The sequence below is a fragment of the Dasypus novemcinctus genome, chromosome 12 (genome assembly GCF_030445035.2).
Source record: "Dasypus novemcinctus isolate mDasNov1 chromosome 12, mDasNov1.1.hap2, whole genome shotgun sequence".
Classification (NCBI taxonomy): Eukaryota; Metazoa; Chordata; class Mammalia; order Cingulata; family Dasypodidae; genus Dasypus; species Dasypus novemcinctus.
The window spans coordinates 52755167-52772644 of record NC_080684.1 but is presented as its reverse complement, the minus strand read 5'-3'; the positions used below and the strand labels follow the sequence as shown (position 1 = coordinate 52772644).

The 17478-nt window shown below is 38.7% G+C and overlaps 1 protein-coding gene across 3 annotated transcripts in view; it reads left to right on the top strand.

Moving 5' to 3' along the window:
- Nucleotides 1–17478, top strand: part of PTPRR (protein tyrosine phosphatase receptor type R) — a 292671-nt gene that overhangs the window by 121331 nt on the left and 153862 nt on the right. The window lies entirely within an intron of this gene.

The window sequence follows — 17478 nt, the reverse complement described above, 5'->3', positions numbered from 1 at the left end:
AGTAATTCTAATTCTATGAAATCTAAGAAAATAATACAGGAAGTGCAAAAAGAATGTTTGTTGCAGGATAAAATGGTAAGAAGATAAAAATCCATCAAAAAGGATGAATTAAATAAATTTAAAAATATTTATACAAAAATGATATAAACCTATACATTATATGAAAAAGGGGGAAAGTATAATATTGTAGAGTATAGGACTTTTTCTATAAAAAATAATAAAAAGAATATATAATATCTTGTTTGTGTATAGAAAATAAGTCTATGGAGAGACACAAAATGGTATTAGTGGTTATTTTATTTTATTATGGGAAGATCTTTATTTTTTTTTCTTATACAATCTTTTGATATCTTCTCGGCTTACAAACTGAAAAACCACAAAGCTTCCCTTTTGTAAAAGCCATCATCTTGAAACCTCAGCTTTTACGAACAACAGTTGAATGGCCCATGGTTCGCAGCATGTCCACACGCTCATCAAGGCTGGCGGCCGTCTGCATTCTGATGTGAGGGCAGCAGGTGGTGGGATGGAAGCACAGAGCCAGGAAGCAGACTGACTCTAATCCTATTTCTGTTGTTAACTTCTTGTGTGGCCTTGGGCGAAGTTTCTTAAACTCTAATGAGCCATATGTATATTGGTAGAGTATTGTTATGGACATCTGGGTGAGTTTACCTCTTACTGAAGTAGCTAGCATCAGGGGTCTTCGAATACTAAAACAAAAACAGTGAGCAAACTAGCCTAACTGTAAAAAACACAGGAAGAATTAAAGACCCAAATGTGGAGTTAAAACACCACACACACACACACACACACACGGACACACACACACACAGGGCCAGGATTAGGGTGAGACAACAGAGGCACCCAGGGCACAAACTGTGAGGAGGCATTCACTCTCAGGGTCATGGAAGCAGACTAACCAACTCTAATCCCATTTCTAATCTTGAATTTTGTACTCTAGTCCCTGCCCTACAAGTGTGCTCACAGACACACAGATGAGCACTGGTTAGGAAGACGAATGACAAATAGTTCTCTAGAATGATTTTTTTCACCAAGTATGTAGAACTGCCCAAATTGCGTTTAGAAAGAGCAAGCTGCCCTGCCTTCTGGTAGATGATAGGGAATACTTGAGAGTCACTTTTTCATAGGCACTATCTTTTCCTTATTTTACTGCTGCATAATCCCATTCTGTCTCTCCATGGACATTATTGTGTCTGAATGAACCCTAATCCCCATACTAGAGGCCACAGTCTCTGTGTAAGGAGCAAAAAACACCTCTACAGTGGTCCAGTGAAATCTTCCATGCAACTTCCTACTACAAGGTTCAAGCCCCCACGTGCACTGATGCCAGTTGGCCTTATCTACTTGAATCCACAAAATGCTTCCTCTTGATATTTCCATTTAGATTAAGTATACAACTCTCCACAGTTGGACTGTATTGACTTGGAAAAGGATGCCTCTTTTAGTTATTGCCCTACAAGTCTTGTTTGTACAATCTCAAGGTACTAACTCCCATGTCCAGAGTAGGCCCCTGGACTCCATCAGCCAGCAGGAAGTGTTTAAATGACCAATGAGCAAGGGTGCTGCAGAGATTGTGGGGGCAATGTAGCACTTTAACACGACTAGTATGTCTTTAGAACATAGGTAAATAGCAAGTGCTTCAGCGACAGAACTTTAGCATAACTCCAAATCAAGATTTTACTTTCCTATGATCTAATTGATATTCTTTCAAAATTTTGGTTTTGAAAGCAAGATTAGCAGTTTAGCCTTATGAAATTAGACTTCTACTCTTTGTAGGCATGTAAACAAATATATCTGATAAAAACTCACTCAAACTCCTTAATTCTCCATGAGTTCCAGTAGGTAATTCTGATGTATACAGGCCAATAGCTACATTCACCTTGGCATTTCATGCCTATTTTTAAATAAGGTATTTCCAAGACACCATGTTAAAAGAAATTTCCTTCAATGTTGGAAGTAGTTACTTATGTATGTTCTCACAAAATCATATATTGAAAAGAATATCTCAAAATATTATTGATACAAATTACATGCCAAGGGGAAGAATACCTGGCATGGAAATCTGAAAACCTGCATTCTAACCTCAGTTTCCCAATAGCTGTGTGGCCTCACATGAGAAGCTTATTAAAATGCACTTGTAAATCGAAAGAAGTAGAAACATAATTGTTATGATCTTATCACTTCGACATGCCATGATTCTTAATTATTATCCAAGAGGTGTTTGCAAAAATTATAATAGCGCACTTTGAACTAATAACAAACTCACTATCTTGTCATTGCCATTTATATTCAAAGCTATTTTAACCTTTGTATTTTATATCTAATTCCATAACTATATGTTAATATTAATCAAAATCTGTCAAAATATGACTTCTTCTACATAATTCCTCTCATTATAATTTGCTCATCATTGCCTAGTAGAGTGAGAAACTATTTTATGAATCATGAAGGACATCTGTGAAAACATTACTCGTTATTAACTTGCATTAATCTAGAAAATTATATTTGCAAAGACAGCTGTTTTAAGCTGGAGTTGCTTGTAATTTGTGACTAATTCAATAATTCTTTTAATATTATCATTCATAGTATTTCAGTGAGAACTCTATTTAATCTAACATTTTTTTCTTTGCTGACAGACAAGGGAGCTAAATTAGAGGGTGACAATTATTTAGGCTGTGCAATAATTCTGTTCCGCAATGTAGACTAAAGACAAACTGAGTCTTTTAATTTTCCAATAAATATTCTCTCAATTTGGTAGCCATAATCTATTCTGCTACACTCCCACATAATTGGTTTTTACCCTCATGTCTATAGATGGGAAGCTAAACCTTTCTATAGATACAAGAGTGATGTGAGGAAAAGAAGAGTTCAATCTTAATTGAAAGCTGCTTGGTACCATAGACTGTCAGTATTCTTAGAAAGGCCTTAAGAGTATCGAATCCAACTCCATCCACTTAAAGCTAAGAAAACCGAGATCTAGGAATGTGACATGAATTCCCAGCTCATACAATTAGTGGAAGATCCAGGATCTTAAGCTAAATCTTTACATTTCTCATTCAAATCTCGTTTTATTACGCCATAATAGTTCTTGTAAAATAATTTGTTATTATTAAGGCTAATTTAAATACGACCTTCTCCACATTAAGTCCCATTCGTGTGTGTTTGTGTGTATGTGTGTGTAAGGAGACAGAATGTGCCTGACAAAAATATGGCCCTTGGTAAATTATTTAACACTTTTGAGCCCCAGTTTCCTCATTAGTAAAATGAGGATAATAATTGTATCTGCCTCATGAGCTTCTTGTCATGATGAATTAGGTCAACATGTTAAGTATAAGTACTTACAGTGCCTAAGGAATAGCGTGTGCTACCTAGTGTTAGCTCTTATTGCTGTTGATATAAAACTTTATATATTTAAGTTTCTCCTTACTCCTCCTCTCACCCCATCCTCTTTCTGCCCTAATGACTGGCCTAGAGTGTCAGCTGGCACCTATCCTTTGGTATTTCTCATTCTCTGAGTGGTTAGGGATTTCAGCATCAAGTTCTACAACCAGAGCACAAGAAGTAGAATTGCCTCTCTGAAATGTGGGCAAAAGAGAAAGTGATCTAAGTTTGGAGAGGTAGGCAGGAACCAGGTAATGCACCCCAGGTATTTTGTTATTATTGGTATTTATTTAGTTTGTGGTTTTGTTTTAGCAAAGCAGTCAAACTAAGTGTGTATCCACATTTACTGGGCTTCAGCTGTGCAGCCCAGCATTACCACCAGAGGTAGGTGTCGGGTGTCCGGACGCTTGCTGTACTTCCAGCTACACAGCTAACCTGGACATCAGAGGGAGCAGAGCTCTCTCTAGAGTGTCCTGTGTCATATCATATCCTTTTGACCTTTGCCGTCTTCTGAATCATTTGTTATTTATGATGAGCCGCTAAATAAAAGGACTTGCTGAGCCTCACGGCATGCTGCTGCTCTCCCTGAATTTCTATGTTATGACCTGCCCCGCTGTGTGACAAAGTGCTTGTGACATGGATTATTTTGGGTTCTATAAATTTACATAACAAGGCTTGGACTGGGTTTATTTTATGAAACGCCACCTCTTCTGTGAATTAATATGAACAGTAGACATTTAAAGGGCTCTGTTTTTCTCATTAATGAGGATATTTTCTGATGTTTCTTTGCCAGAAAAAGTTTACTTTTTGTTACTTGGCAATACTTTAATAATGAAACATTTACATATCCAAGTGAGCATAATGTCAATATTTGAAAAAAAAATTAGTGCTATAAGATCTCTAATGACAAATAAATACAAATTTCACACCTGGACATTATTATTGGAAGCAAACACCAGTTTTTTCCATTACATTTTAAAATAATGCTTCCATAAGTTGTTAAGCTGCATTTTTTTTTTTAATGAGGTACCAGGGGCTGGGAATTAAACCAGGGACCTGATATGTAGGAAGACAGTGCTCAACCAGTGAGCCACATCGGCTTCTCTGAGTTGGCTTTACCATTTGTTTTGCTTGCTCTTTGTTGTTTTTATTTTACCAGGAGGCACCAGGAAGCAAACTGGGACTTCCTGTGTGGGAGGCAGGCGCTCAACTCTTTGAGCTACATCCACTTCCCTGTTAAGCTGCATTTTATCTACTGTTTTATTTTTCAAGGTTGAAATAAAATTTTAAAAAATTTAACACTTGATAAATAAGCAAGAATAATATACCCAAATCATTATAAAACAATGTATGGTGGTGTATCTAGATTTAAGTGTGTTTTACTTAATATATAACATACTTGTGATAAACGTGTGTATGGATGTGCATATTTAACACAGACTTACCCTAGATAGTTAAACGGTATGGTTTGTTCTATAGGTACATTAGACTGTTCCCTGAAGCTAAAGACAAGTGTTGTCAGGGAGATATATGGACCTTCAATTTCTCTGCCCTGGACTGAGGGCTTACATGCCTTTACATGGTCCTCAGGAGCCACTTGTACCTTACTCTATCAGAGCCCTTAGATCACTGCTGTTTTCAGTTTCCTTCTACTCTTTATTTTCCGTTTGCTTCCACTCATTTGTTCAGAAAAAAATGATCGAGCATCTCCCTATGCATTAGGAACCACGGCAGGCATTGAGATGAACAAGACAAATATGTCTCACTCCTCAAGGAGCTAAAATTCCAAAACCAAGTAAGCACATAAAAGTGAATACACAAATAGAGCCATTAGAAATTGTTATAAGGTGTATGAAAGAAACATATAGGATATTGAGATAAAGAGTATGATAAGGTGATAAGATGGTTAAAGTGGCCTCTACTAGGATGGACATTTGAGCCTAGACCTTAAGAATGAGAGTAAAACAGACTTTCAAGATTTGGCACAAGGACATTCCAGAAGGAACAGCCAGTAAAAATGTTTGCATAGCACAAAGGAGACCAATGTAACTGGAGCATTGGAAAAAAGTGATGGATGAAGGCAGGGAAGCATGTTGGAGACATATTAGATATACAGGGATTTGCAGGACGTAGTGAAAATTTGGAATTTTATGCTGAAGCAATGGAAGGCTCTGAGGCATTTTCACATGGAAGATGTGATCTAATTTACATTTTTTGAAAGATCTCTCTGGATGCTGTGTGGTGAATGGATTGGTGAGAGTGGAAACAGAGATGCTATAATAAGGTACTATAGGGAAGTGGACTTGGCCCAGTGGTTAGGGCGTCCGTCTACCACATGGGAGGTCCGCAGTTCAAACCCTGGGCCTCCTTGACCCATGTGAAGCTGGCCCACGCACAGTGCTGATGCATGCAAGGAGTGCCCTGCCATGCAGGGGTGTCCCCCGAGTAGGGGAGCCCCACGCGCAAGGAGTGCGCCCTGTAAGGAGAGCCGCCCAGTGCGAAAGAAAGTGCAGCCTGCCCAGGAATGGTGCCGCACACAGGGAGAGCTGACACAACAAGATGACGCAACAAAAAGAAACACAGATTCCCATGCCGCTGACAACAACAAAAGCAGACAAAGAAGATGCAGCAAATAGACACAGAGTACAGACAACTGGGGTGGGTGGGGGGGAAAGGGAGATAAATAAATAAATAAATAAATCTAAAAAAATATATAAAAAATAAAGTACTATAGTACCCCCCAGATACAGATGATGATGGCTTGGACTTTGTGCTGACAATGGAGAGGGACAAATATAGAAAGCTATATTATATATCCAGAGATAGAATTAATAGGTCTTGATGTTGGAGTGGGTCTAGTGGATGAGGGAAGGAAAGGATTCATATAGGCTTCCCTGGTTTTTATCTTGAGCAATTGGGTAATTAGTAGTTCCATTTACTAAAATGGAAAAGTTAAAAGAATAACAAGTTTTAGAAGAATCGGAAGCTGAAATTTTAACATACTAAGTTTGAGATTCCTTTTAAACATCACAATGGAGATATCAGGTAGCAAATATATGTCTATGGATCTCAGGAGAAAGATTTGGGCTGCCTTAGAATTTGGGAAACAGAGCATATGAAGAGGGTGTAAAGCATGGGACTAGGTGAGATTTCCTAAGGAGACAATCTAGATAGAAAATATATCGTGTCAAGGAAAGAGCCCTAAGTCCCACCAACATTTAGAATTTGGGTGGAGGAAGAGGATCCAGCAAAGGAGATGAGAAGGAACCATACTGAAGTCAGAGAAAAGGCATGAGAAATGGACCCACAGAAGCTAAAATAAGAAAGAGTTTCAAGAAGGAGGCAGTAGTCAACTGTGCCAAATAACTGAGAATTAGATGAGAATAGACAAGTTGTCTATTGGGCTTGGCAACATGGAGGTCATAGGTGATCTTGACAAGATCAGTTTCTTTCAATTAATTGTTGGGTACACTGTCAGAGAAAAGTGACTGAAGAGAGAAGTAGAGATAAAGGCGAGACAGAGACTCACTTGAAAATTTTCAAGCAATGGGGAGCAATGAAATATGATAGAGGAAGAGGGAGATAAGCATTCTATGAAGGTTCTATTTTTAAGATAGCTTATATATATTTATATGCTTATGGAATAGCCCAGTAGTGAAAGGAGGAATCATTGATGCAGGAAAAGAGGAAAAAAATCTTGGAGAATGTGACAGGGAATAGGATTCAGAGCACAATGTAGAAAGTTAAATTTGATAGGAACAGGCAACTATCTTTCCTGGGACAGTGAGGACAGAGATGGTGCCTTAAAACTACTGTATGCCCAATGTCTGTAGGGCTGTCATATATTAGGAACTCATATTTGTTGAGTGGATGAAATATTTGCTGAATGAATGAAGTGCACATCCATTTCAAGCCAAGGAAACAAAACAAACATTTGGGCCAAATAGGAAGCATGAAAGAATGAAAAGTGAAGAGAGAAGCATGACTCATTCATACTTCTTGATTAGGTATTGCTTATTTTATAATGTGTTCTTTATGATCCTGATTAGACAAATGAGTTTAAAACGTTTTAAAAACCAAACTGGATTTTTTATGTGAAGACGCAGCCAATGTGGTGTTTAGTTAGTTCAGTTTTTTGTTTACTTGGTGTCTGTTCTGATCCACTTACACCGTAAATACTCAGATGGAATAGATGTGTTTTCTACATTGATAATTCATTTCCAGCCATATGGCAGGGGTCTAATAAATTTGTGGAAACCTTTGCAATTTTCTTTAGTTTCCATCGTCTTTTTCAACACTGATACAATTATTGATAAAACACACATATTTACAGATCAAATCACACATCAGTTTTGCCTTAAGAATGCTAACTGGCACTTGGTAAGGTCTAATTCATAGTCATATACTCAATGTTTGTTTACAAAACTAGAAAGGACTGTAACTAAAAAGTCTGTACATTGTGATGAGAGTCACATAAATTGACTTTTATTGTGCATATGCCAAGATAGTCAAATGAAATGGAAAACAGATTATCCGTTATTAAAACACTATTATATAGCCCTCCCCCACCCCTTGCCAGCTCAGTGCAGAGCTGGCCTTGATCCCAATGTGGATTCCTAGACCCAGTTCCAGAGGGAGCAGAGTAACCTCATGCACATACTAGAAGCATGTATGCTGAGCCCAATCTGTCCGGTGATGGCCTGAGGAGCTCACCATCCCAAAACATGTCCTGCACGCAGAAGGCAACTGACAGAGCTCTCCTACAGAAAGTGTGAGAGCAGTCAAGTCATGCTTCCTGAGACAAGGGATTGCTAACTGTAGAGCATAGAGTACAGTGCCTGGAACTGTAAGGAAACTCTTTCCTAGCGAAGAGGGATCATTTGGAATCATGCAAATGTGGGAATTCCTAGGGTCACATGTGCATGCCTAAGACAAGACACATGCACAAAAGGGAACAGGGAAGTCCTTATGCTTTGGCCTGCAGCTATTCTGTAAACCCATCATATGGAGAACTCTCACACAGGTCAATCTGCAAAGACTGAAAAGAGTGTTTCTCCTCTTCCTCCTCCTCTGTCTCCTCCTCCTTCTTCTTCTTCCTTTTGTTAGCTCTTGGCATTCAAGGAAATATCTGTTATGACACTAGCTTGATACAGGCTTAAGGAACAGATACCTCAGAGTCTAAATTCCAGCAATATATTAAAATTTCAAAATAGTCAGGTTTCAACAAAAGGTAACAAAACTACAAAGAAACAGGAGGCCACGTCCCAGGCAAAGAAAAAATTAAAGCACTACTTTGGAGATTGTGTTTCTGTGAGATGGAGCTGGGCTCAGATGTGATCTTTGTTCACAAGCCTCTCCTGTTACTTTTACCAGAACTGTAGTTGGTGCTGGAGTTTAGTGTATACCCAGGGGACCTGAATCTCTGGACTGACCATTTGATAGCCAGGCCCGGAGCCTCAACAGACTTCAGCTCCTACCCTCTGGTTTATTGGACTTACCCCACTCAGCTAACATGGAGGTGAAGAAGGTCAACCACCACACCAGGGAGCCAAGAGTGCCTGCAACTGAAAGCAGGAGAATTGCATCCAGCATCCATGTGGAATCTAAGCCCCCTCTTGATATAGATGTGGAGTGGACATAACCATTCCAAGGTCCACAGGATGGAGGAATAGAGTATGGATTAGAGTGGACTTACTGATATTCTATTCATGAACTATTGTGATTAGTAATCGAAGAAAATGTGGCATTGGTGTGGAGAAAATGGCCATGGTGGCTGCTGGGGATAGGGAGTGGGAGGAAGAGATGTAATGTGGGAGTGTTTTTGGGACTTGGAGTTGTCCTGGGTGGTGCTGCAGGGACAGTTACCAGACATTGTATGTCCTCCCATGGTCCACTGGGTGGACTGTGGGAGAGTGTGGGCTATGATGTGGACCATTGATCATGAGGTGCAGCAGTGCTCAGAGATGTATTCACCAAATGCAATAAATGTCTCATGATAATGGAGGAGACTGTTGTTATGGGGGGAGGAGTGAGGTGTGGGGGGTGGGGGTATATGGGACCTCATATTTTTTTAATGTAATATTAAAAAAAATAAAGACAAGAAAAAGCACTAATGAGTCAAACCAGATCTGGGAAATATCAAAGATTTTTAAAAATGATCCTAAATATGCTCAAAGAGCTAAAGGAAAATATGGACAAAGAACTGAAATAGACAAGGAAAATGATAGATGAACACAAAGAGCATATCAATAGAGAGATGGGAATTATGAGAAGGAACCAAATGGAATTTAAGACCACAATAACAGACATTTTTAATTCCCTAGAGGGTTTCAGCAACAGATTGGAACTGGCAGAAGGGAAATCAGACAATTAGAAGATAAGACAGATTAAATCATCTAGTATGAGGAAAAGGAAGAAAGAATGAAGAAAACTGAATAGAGCTTGAAGAACCTCTTAGACACCATCAAGTGTACCAATATACTTATTGTGGGAACCACAGAAGGAGAAGAAAGATAAAAAGGGACAGAGAGAAATCACAGTAAAGACTTCGAATAAAAGAGTCAACTCAGACCAGCAGAATATCTCAGCCTACATGTTGGATTATGTGTTAAAAACTGCGTTCCTTGAATAAAAGGGGGAAATGGCAAAGACAAATGAATTTATATGGCCAAGAGTCTTCAAAAAAGAGTCAGGAGGTCATCAGAGGGGTTGCACTTATGCCCACCTCAGCAGAACCCCAGAGACAACCAAAGTAGATGCAACAACAGGTACTGGTTCTCCTGAGGGCTACAGAGACCCACAGGTTCTATGGTCATGGCAAATGGCTCTGGAATTCAGTGCCATGTTGGTTGGCCCTACTTTGAAATTTGTGTTCCTGAGTGTGTTGGAGCTGGACTCGGATGTAACTTCTACACATGCCTATTCTGTCACTTTTACTGAACTTATGGTTGGCCCTAGAATTGGTGTATACTCAGGAGACTTGAATCTCTGGACTGTCCATGTGCCATCTGGGCCCTGAGCCTCAGCAGAGTTGCCACTCCTACTCTCTGGTTCATTAGACTTACCCAGGTCAGCTAACAGGGAGGTGAAGATGGTCAACCACCACATCACAGAACCAAGAGTGCCTATAACTGCAAAGAGGAGAATTGCATCCATCATCCATGTGGGATCTACACCCTCTCTCAATATAGAGGTGGAGTGGACATCACCATCCCAGGGTCCACAGGATGGAGGAATAAAATATGGATGAGAGTGGACTTACTGATATTCTACTACAGAACTATCATGAATAGTAACGGAAGAAATTGTAGCATTGATGTGGAGAAAGTGGCCACGGTAGTTGTTGAGGGCAGGGAGAGGGAAGAAGAGATGTGATGTGAGGGCATTTTTGGGACTTGAAGTTGTCCTAAATGATATTGCCAGACAGATGCTAGATATTATATATCCTACCATGACCTATTAAATGGACTGGGGGAGAGTGTAAACTACAATGTAAACTATTATCCATGTGGAGCAGCAGTGCTCTAAAATGTATCCACCACATGCAACAAATGTGGCACAATGATGAAGGAGGTTGTTGATGTGGGAGGAGTGGGGTAGGGGGTATATGAGAACTTCTTATATTTTTTTAATGTAACATTAAAAAAAAATAAAGAGATCATAGGAAAAGGGGGGGGGGGGGGGAACAGAGAGAATATTCAAAGAAATAATGACTGAAAACGTCCCAAATTTAACAAAGGACATGAATATATACATCCAAATGCTCAGTGAATTCCAAACAGGATAAATCCAAATAGACACACACCATATTATATTATAACCAAACTGTCAAATGCCAAAGATAAAGAATGAATTTTGAAAAACCCAAAAGAGAAGTAACAAGTGTCATACAAGGAAGCCTCAATATTAAGTACCAGTTTTTCACTGGAAACCATGGAGGCAAGAATACAGTAGGATGGCATATTTAAAGTGCTAAAAGCAAAAAATTACCAACCTTTCAATACCGGACAAAACTGTCTTTCAAACATTGAGGAGAGATTAAGACATTCCCAGATAAACAAACCCTGAGTGACTTCTAAATTCACTAGACTGGCCCTAAAAGAGATGTTAAAGAAAGCACTGCAGGTTGAAAGGAAAGGTCAATAGATGGTAGCTAGAAGTCACAGGAAGAAATAAGGATCTTTGGTGAGGGTAATGTCAAGGTAAATATAAATGCCAATATTATTGTATTTTGGATTGTAACTCCACTTTTCACTACCTAAAGGATGTAAAAGACTAATGCATAAAATACAATGATAAATCAGTAGTTTTGGACTCAATTTATAAACATGGAATTTGTGACAAGAACTATATAAAAGTGGGGAGACAGAGAAGCATAGCAACATAGCTTATATATACTCTTGAAGTTAAGTTGGTATCAAAGGAGAGTGTTATAAATTTAGCATGTTGTATTTAAGCCCCATGGTAACTATGAAAAAATATTGGACACACACAAGCTCACAGAGATAGAAATTAAGAGTACAGGTTGCCAGGGGAAGAGGGGAGGAGAAATGGGGAGTTAATGCTTAATGGGTTTAGGGTTTCTCTTAGGGAGATATGAAACGTTTAGTAATGAAAGGTGGTGAGGATACAGCAATATTGTGAATGTGATTAATCCCACTAAATGGTATGCCTGGGAGTAGTTGAGAATGGCAAGGTTTATGTTGTGTAGCAAGGAAGGAAGGGAGGGAGGGAGGGAGGGAGGCAAGGAGGCAGGCAGGGAGGAAGGAAGGGCAGCTAAAGAGAGGAAAACTAAATGCAATACATGATTCTGGATAGAGTCTAGCAAGGGAGGACTAAAGGCTCAAGGAGACATTATTGGGAATTGAAAAAATTGGAATATAGATTGTAAGCTTTATATCAATGTTAAATTTCTTGAATTTGACAAATGCACTTAAGGTGGTTACATAATTGAATATCCTTGTTCTGAGGAAATATACATGGCAGCGTTAGTGTTAAAGGATCATGATGTATATAACCTACACTCAAGGATTCAGAAAATGGTTAGACAGATAAATAGACAGATAGATAGATAGATAGATAGATGTAGATAGATAGATAGAATGATATGGCAAATGTCCAAAATACTAAAAATTGGTGGATTTGCATAACTGGAAGCATAGGGATAGATTGGAATTCTCTGTATGGGGTTTATATTATTTTCATTGACTGTCCTGAACGTTTGAAAATAGTTCAAACAAAAACAATTTAAATAATCTACTAAATACATTTTGAACACAAAGGACACACTGAAACATTTTTGAAAATTTGTGTTTTAGTAATTGCCTTCCTCAAAATACATGACAGCCACATTACTCAAAAATTGGACACTGTGAAGGAATGAACATCAAATAAGATGCATTTGCTAACTAGACATATTTAAGATTTTGTTTTCTTTTTATATTATGGAAGAATCCACTGATGATAACAGAACATGAAACTTTGTCACTGCCTTTGAAGTAAAGGGAATAATACATTTTGAGGTTCTTATATATTTCCCTAGTTTACTGCAAAACAAACATAATGATAAATATACACATTTATATGGATTGTGTGCATAAAGAATAATGCAACTCTGTTTTTATCATATGGTAATAAAAATTGAAAAATAATATGCTCAGAATTCTGATGAGTTCATGATTAACGTGAATTTATTCTCACACATTCAATGGATGAGAATTTATTTTACTTTATTCTAGAATTACTATCAAGTTTTAATTTGCTGCTTGTTATAAAATCACCAAAAATTGACCTTATCTCTTATTATTCTCTTCTGAAGCCTTTCAACCTGATTATTCATTTGAACTTTCTTGAGCCTTAGAGTAATACTTTATAACAGTTATCATATTTAGAAGGAATTTCAGCTTAGGGTAAAAGAAAATATTTGCTGAATGCTCATATGTAATATACTGCTAGGTGCTAGGCAGGCAGTGGAGAATAATATAGAAATGGTCTGTGCTCATAGAATTTACAGACACTGAACCAATAAACACACTAATAATTATGAATTTCAATTATGATAAATGCTCTGCAAGAACACATGAAAGAGAAAAACAGAGCAGAACTAATTTCAACTGGGGATATAAGAGCCCCCAAGGAAAGACCATTTGAACTGAGAACTGAACAATGATTGAGAGTGAGCCAGTTGAAAAGTAACAAATAGAATGGGATGTTGAAATACATGGTGTTTCAAAAGTCAAAAGAAACCGATATTTCCCCAGTCATACCAGTCTGGTAATAAAACTTGCCTTATAATAGAAATTACTGGCAATCTCCCTCTCTGCCTCCCCACACACATCTCATCAGCTATTACCAGATCTCCACCCTTCTGCAACTTTCTCACCCTGATTATTGCCGAGAATCCCTAGATGACCTCAACTTTTCCTCATAACCACAGTTCTTTTAGTTTTGCTTGGCATGTCCAGATGAGACGTTTTCTGTCCTTGTTCCCTGGGACCACTGGCTCTGGGGGCTGCTGTATATCAGGAAGTAGCCACAGCAGTTGTCAGTGGAGGTATCTGCCCATGTTTGTAATGAGACTTCTAGGACTGATGTCAAGATCATTGATATCTGCACCAGGAGCTCTGTTTTAACTGCTACTGCATGACCCATGGGTACAGATAAGCTGCCTGAGCTCCCTGTGAAAAGCTTTGCTCTATATAGCACCAAAAGAAAAGAACTCCTCTCCTCCCTCCCTCCTGCCATTCTGGTGTGTTCCTTGGTTATATATATGCCCAAAATGATGCTTTCTTTTTTTAATTTCAGGTTTTATTTCCCCAGAGTTCTGGCACAGTCATGACCTACATTCTTTTTTTCTCTTCTTCCATTTTATTCAAGTCCACTGTCCTTAAATCCCTATTGTGAGACCCATTTCTCACCTCTTAGAGGATGAGTTCCTCCCCAGGAAGCTCCTTAGTCACTCATGTAAATAGACACACGACATATCTACCTCATAGGTCTTCTAGTTATGCTAGCTTTTCCTGAATCCCCAGGTGGACGCACCATTTTTTCAAGGAATGGCGATTTTCATATTAGTTCTATATTCTCGGCAACCAAGTTCCTCAACAAACAACTTTTACAAAAGGGTTTTCAATATGATTCCATGTAGAATTTTAAAATTCAATATATGCTGCCAGAATCTCCATAAGGTAGCTATAAGGTGACCTAGAAACGAGATAAGTGACTGAACTAGCCACAAACTTCTCCCTGATTCCTTCAAATATTATTAAACAGTTCATTAATAAGGAAATATGGTTAGCTTTTGGTATATTACAGGAGTCAGTACATACATAAAATTCAGTACTTTCTTAATATTTAAGCCCTATATGGGAATTTATTGTTTTAAAATATTTTAAATTTAGAATTTTTAAATTATACTCTAAAAATAATTATAACTTTTTGTCTATTTTTTTAAATAAGCTAATTGCAAGGTGCAAGCATGAAATGGACATCCTTTATGAGATGACACTATTGGCAGTAAATTATGATCGAGATTAGACACCATGACAGAAAAGTTCACCAAGAGACAAAGTATCCCTTCCATGCTAAGCAAAGTATGTCTTTGCTTGCTACCTACAGAATGGCTACATGGCATAGTGGAAAGAAACCTTGACTTTGGAGACAGAAGGCTTGAATATTAGTTCTGGTTCTGCCACTTACTGGTTATCATTAAATCTTTTTTAATTTCAGTCTCCTTGTCTGTGAAATGGAAGCAAAAATATCTGTCCAGTTTAATAACTAAAATATTAATGAAAGATAACATTTACTGACAACTGTCTTAGTTTGCCAAACTGATGTGGCAAATACCACACAGTGGGGAAGCCTAACAACACAAATTTATTTGGCTCACTATTTGGAAGGTTAGAAGTCCACAAGCAAAGTGCCAGCAGGACCGTGCTTTCTCCCAAAGTCTGTGATGTTGTAGTGCTGGACTGCCACACTACTCAGGGTTCCTCGGTTTACAACTCTGCCTGCCATCACGCGTCTCCTCTTCCGGATTCTGCTGACTTCCAGCTTCTTCCTGTGTGGGCTTCCCTGGCTTCTGGATTCCAGTTTCTTCTCTTTATAAAGATTCCAGTTATATGGATTAAGACCACCCTGATTCAGTTGGCCACATCTTAACTAAAAATAGTAACTTAAAAAATGTCCTATTTACAAACGGTTCACACCCACAGGAATGTGGGTTAAGAATAAGAACCAGTGTTGTTGGACTGCCCAACTCAACCTACCACAACTACACACTAGGTCTAAGGCAGCATGCTATGTACCTTATCTCAGTCGATCCCCTTAATTACTCCATAAGGTAGGTGCAATTACCATCCCCTCTTTCAGATGAAGAAATTGAGTTTGAGCGAGGTTAAGCCCTAGCCCAAGTTCCTCCAGCTAGTAAGTGTCAGAGCCATCCAACTCTGAATATTTTCACTTAACTGTTGTACTATTCTGAATGATCTATGAAATAATGTTCAAATGTTAACCAAGTGGTATTAATTCTGAAATTTCTGTGGTTCTTTTCCTCCTAGATATGCAGTTGAAACTAGTCATTTCTCAAAAAAAAAAAAAAGAGTAACTGCATTCTCTGTCACTATCAACTGCTATAATTTCCCAGATACACATCATTATTTTATATTATCTTTAAATTTTTAATCAGCCCAACAATGTAATATTTCATTCAGATCCCTTCACTCACAGCTATTTTAATGTTTTCTTGTCACTTTACAGACCTAAACACATTTTGTATAGTTATAATTAAAGTACACATGCAATCTCGCTTATTTCACCTAATATTAAATTATGGTCCTGTTTCATTCACTTATTTAAAAGATATTTATTGAGCAGCTGCCGTGGGCTAGCATTGTCTAGGTGCTATGGATCACCAATAAGTAAAACAGAGAAAAATCCCTGTTCCTGTGGAGTATACCGTCTATGAGAAAGAAAGTATAATGAACAGATGGTGAAAAGAGCTAAGAAAAAGAAAATAAAGCAGGGTAAGGGGACAGACCTTGATAGACAAGGTGATAATTTAAAATAATGTGATTAAGAAAGGCCTCTTTGAAAAGGTAGGTTTGAGGGAAGCGGACTTGGCCCAGTGATTAGGGCGTCCATCTACTACATGGGAGGTCTGCAGTTCAAACCCCTGGCCTCCTTGACCCGTGTGGAGCTGGCCCATGCGCAGGCTGATGCGCGCAAGGAGTACCCTGCCACGCAGGGGTGTCCCCCGCATAGGGGAGCCCCACGCTCAAGGAATGCGCCCCATAAGGAGAGCCGCCCAGCACGAAAGAAAGTGCAGCCTGCCCAGGAATGGTGCCGCACGCAGGGAGAGCTGACACTGCAAGATGATGCAACAAAAAGAAACACAGATTCGTGGTGCCGCTGACAACAACAGAAGCAGACAAAGAAGAAGACACAGCAAATAGACACCGAGAACAGACAACCAGGGCAGGGGGGAAGGGGAGAGAAATAAATCTTTTTTTAAAAAAAAAAAGAAAAGGTAGGTTTGAGGAGAGTCCTGAATGAAATGAGGTAATGAGACCCACTGATATCTCAGAGAAGAAGATTCCTAACAGTGAGACAGTAAATGCAAAGGCCCTGAGGCAGGAGTGAGCTTGGTGTGTCTGAGGAGCAGCCTAGAGACCAGAATGAATGGAAAACAGAAAGAGTAGTAGAAAATGAGGTGGGGAGGGATACTGCTAGGGAAATCAAATTGGGCCTTGATAGGATTTGAATCTTATTTAGAATGAGATAGAAAGCCTTTTCTGTTGGAAATGAAAATAAAAGAGATGGTAGCTGGAATGGGGGGTGGAGGGTGGGAATGTACAGTTTGTCTGGCTTTTGTTCTAATTTGGGGAATATTGAGGGCAGATTAGAAAGATCCAACAGAAAGGGCAAACTAATGATGCAGGACAGGGCAAGAGAATTAAATAATTATCTGCAGTTGACATGCTATAATTTGCATATCCTTGTTACTGTTGATGTTCATTTAAGTTGCTTCCAATTTTTTACTATAATTTTGCAAAGAAAATCTTTGTGCCTGTGGGTTTGTTT